The following is a 4,232-nucleotide window of genomic DNA, read 5'->3' as shown; positions in this document are numbered from 1 at the left end:
TGTTGGCTTTCCTTGCAGCCCTCATTTTTGTTTAATTTTACTCTGCAAATGTAGGTTGTTAACCATCCAGAAGAAAAGCTTATTGTTATTACCATACAACTTAGGCTGTTAAGCTTAACCTCACTATCTGTCTGAACATCAAACCTCTTAGGCACAACATGGAACAGGTATTTTTTTATCAAGTATTGATATGTTGAACTTTAAGCCCCTACAGAATATGATAAAAACATTTAAAAAGTAGAGTATATTTCAAAAAAGTCAAAAAGAATTTTATACTTCTTATGTTTACAAATAAGTCCAAAAATCTAACCATATACAGTCTTGAAGCAGGAGAGTCCCACAATATTCCTTTTCCTGTCTCTTGCTTTCATTCACCACTGCCTTCTTTTTGAACAACTATATACCCAAGAGACAGCATAGCAGCAACTGGCATATCATGGCAAGCAGTCCGTATTCAGAAGACTAGAATGACAGGAACTCCAAGCATGAAACTACTATCACAGATTATCATCTGCAGTGCAGTTGCTTAGTTCATAGATATCAGCATATATTGTTAGGGTGAGAATCTTTCCAATTAACTGCTAGATTAAAAAATCTTCAGGAGATTCTCAGGATCATTGCATTGCCCATCTTGTACTTATAACTGTCTGGCTTGACATTGTCATGTTTTCTAGCTCTTTTCCTTTCCCTCTCTTGATTAGTTAGTTCTCGAGATCCTGCTTTCCTTTTACGTGTATTATACCTTTCTATTTGTATTTCTACTTTTGAGTTCTTATACTAGGGAAACTATATGATACTTACACATGTGTTAAAGATCAAAATATTAAAGCAGAGACGCTAAATCTCCTGGAAGAGAAAGTAGGAGGAACTCTTGAAGACATAGGGGTAGGCAAAGACTTCATGAACAGAAATCAAATCTCATGGGAAACAGTTCAAATAATTTACAACTGGGACCTGCTCTTACTGAGAAGTTTTTTCACGTCAAAAGAAATTACCAACAAAGTGAAAAGGCAACCCACAAATTTGGAAAAACTCATGACAAATAAGTACTCAGACAAAGGTCAGCCCTCTAGAATTCATAAGGAACTAAAAAACACTAGGGTCCCAAAATTTAAGACCCAATCCAGAAATGGGCATCCAAGATGAATACACGCTTCTCAGAGGATGAAATTAAAGAAACAAATAAATATATGAAAAAATGCTCCATATCATTAGCCATCCAAGAAATGCAAACTAAAACATTGAGATATCATCTCACCCCAGAAAGAATGGCTATCATAAAAAAATCACCAAACAATAAATGTTGAGAGGCTGTGGGGAAAAAGGAACCATTCTGCACTGCTGGTTGCAATGTAGACTGGTGCAACCATTATGGAAAAAAGTGTGGAGCCTCCTTAGAGAATTCGGACTGGAAATCCCATTTAAACCAGCTATTCCTCTACTAGGAATTTTCCTGGAGGATCGGAAAACATCATATCATAGGGATATATGTGTGCCTATGCTTATAGCAGCACAATTTGTGATAGCCAAAACTTGGAAGCAACCAAGATGCCCATCACCTGAGGAATGGTTGAAAACGATGTGTATTTTTACACAATGGTGTATTATTCAGCTAATAAGAATGATAAACTTGAAGCCTTTATATTGAAGTGGATGCCACTTGAACATATACTCATAAGTGATGTAAACAACCATATATATATTTTAAAACAAATCGAAACAGTATCTAGAAACATGTTCCCACTGGTGGAATCCACAGAAAACGTACTGGCAAATGCATGTGCTTTGATCCTTCAAAGGGAAAACTAAAGACTAAATAAAATCATAGTTTTCTTTTTTATCATATGAAAGATCTTCTGGGCTTTGTTTTCATTAGTTTACATTTGTCATACATACTGATCACACTCAGCATAAGAAAGTTGTACCTGTCTATAACATATCTTAATTCCTTTTCTACTTTTCCTATTACCCTACCATCCTACAACTGCTGCCCCCTTCCTCATTTTCAGAAGATTTCTTTCCATTTTTTTTATTTCATTGAATTTTATGTCCTTTCTCTTCCTTTCCCCTCTGATTGGAACATTTTCTTTCTATTTCCCAATATCTGTTATACATTTTGGTCTTTGTTGATGCTTTCATTTCCTCATACAAGGAAAACAGTACTGTAATATGTGTCTGACTTTTTTCACTTAAAAAATACCTTCTCAAGGTGCATCCACCCCCCTAAAATTTTCTCAACTTTGTCCTTCTTTATGGCAGTGTAGTACTGTGTAAATCAGTATGGTGTTTTATCACAAAAGTAAAATTAGAAGTTTCATTTCAGCAGGCATTCCCCTATTTTATTTCTTTTCTTTTCTCTTTTAATCACTAAGAACCTTCTGCTAATATCTATAATAATAGTTCTGTTGATTACTGATTGTGTATTGAAAGCAGTAAGAGGTTCCACAGCATCAAATAAACCAGTTCTGAACTTTTCCATGGTAAATTTAACATCTCCAGCTTCTTCAGTGTTTAGCAAAATACAAGAGAAAAAGCAGAGGTCATATTTCCTGATGGCAAAACGGACACTTGCAGAATGAGAGAGGAAGCTACTTCCCACATGGAGGTGGGGGTGCTCCGGGACTGTGGTCTGGAATGAACCAACCACCCTAGCTTGCACGAGTTCTTCCTGTTGAGACCCAGAATTTGACCAACATAAGTCCTGAGTGGGCACAGGGAACAGGATGCCACTCCACCTGCACACTGACTGAGGGCAAGGGTGGGCCCCGTGCCCCCCATAACTCTACCCTCTATCCCAAGTGGACCATGTGAGCATGCGTGCAAGCATGATGCTATGGAATGCAGGTGACCCATACACAGGTGGCCACAGAGTCTAGACTGTGACTGTGCAGTCAACAGCATTAGTTCGCCTCATTTCTGGAGTTCCCAGAGGAACCGCTATTCTGATGGCCAGGCCTAACTGCACTAAGATTAGTCTTCCTTCTGTGTGTTCAAGCGTTCTCTTCACCTTGTAATCTTTAACTGTTTCTCAAAATGTACTGAGTTTGGGTTATACACTAACCGCCAAATTGATCCAGATACCAATCTACACCTCAGCAGCTCCTGAAGACCAGGTGTCCCACACCCAAATCCCATCTCAGGACTAACAGTGAGTTTGTTTTTTCTTTACAGTAAAAAAGCTGAATCATATTGCACAGGAGTACCAGAAACTGCCTCTGTGGAAACAGAATCTATTTATACTAAATAAAAACCTGGCTTCACGCTGTGTCTGCACCTGTACAGCACGATACGTGCACACTGTAACCATTCCATGGAGACAGATTTTGGCACTCAGGACCACAAAGCTGCAACATTTGCCACATGAGAGGAAGGTGGAGAATGGAGAAGAGGAGGAAGTGAGGTGAAGGGGGTTTTGCTTCACTTCTGGCTACAGAGCTGATGGAAGAGCCAGTCCAATTCCTCGTAAAGCCCATCCCCACTGGGGGCACAGGTGGCCTGAATATACTGGTTCCTGTGGCGTAGATATCACAACCCCAGTTTGTCTGTGATTTCATCTGCATTCATAGCATTGGGGAGGTCCTACTTGTTGGCAAACACAAGGAGCACATTGTCCCCGAGCTCGTCCTCAGCCAGCATCCTAATGAGCTCCTCACAGGCCTCATTCACACACTCTCTCATTGCCATCCACCACAAAGCTCAAGCCTTGGGTGTTCCAGAAGTAGTCGTGCCACAGTGGTCGAGTCTTGTCCTGACCAACCACATTCACCACAGTGAAGATCATGTTCTTGTCTTCAACAGCCTCTACATTAAAACCTATGGTAGGAATGGTGGTAAAATTACACCAAGCTTCAGTTTATAAAGAATCGTCATCTCTCCGGCAGCAGCCAAGCCCACTATGAGATTACACATCTCCTTCTTGCCTAAAAGGCCCCTGAAGAGGTTTGTAAACATACTCCTCATGCTTATGCATGCAGGGAAACAACACTGGCCAGAGATCTCAGCAGTAGCAGCTCCGAGGCAGGCGTTCATTTCACTCCCACATTAATATCTTTTCAAAAGAGTTAAGAGCATCATATCGTAATGATACATGCACACTCATATTTACAGCAACACATTTGGTAGTACATAAATAAAATGTGGTTTTATATACAGTGGAGTCATTTCTCTTTTTAATTTTTTATTCATTTTAAAGAGAAAAAATAAAATAGCAATGAAATAATTGGAGTTATTTC

At 39.5% G+C, this 4,232-nt stretch overlaps 1 pseudogene; it reads right to left on the bottom strand.

Annotated features, from left to right (window-relative positions):
• Positions 1-3,417: 3,417 nt before the first annotated feature.
• Positions 3,418-3,960, bottom strand: LOC101572011 (annotated as a pseudogene).
• Between the last annotated feature and the right edge of the window lie 272 nt (positions 3,961-4,232).

Source organism: Octodon degus, unplaced genomic scaffold (assembly GCF_000260255.1).
Source record: "Octodon degus isolate 3935 unplaced genomic scaffold, OctDeg1.0 scaffold00346, whole genome shotgun sequence".
NCBI lineage: Eukaryota > Metazoa > Chordata > Mammalia > Rodentia > Octodontidae > Octodon > Octodon degus.
Note: the sequence above shows the minus strand (reverse complement) of the source record. Positions and strands in the feature narration are given on the sequence as shown.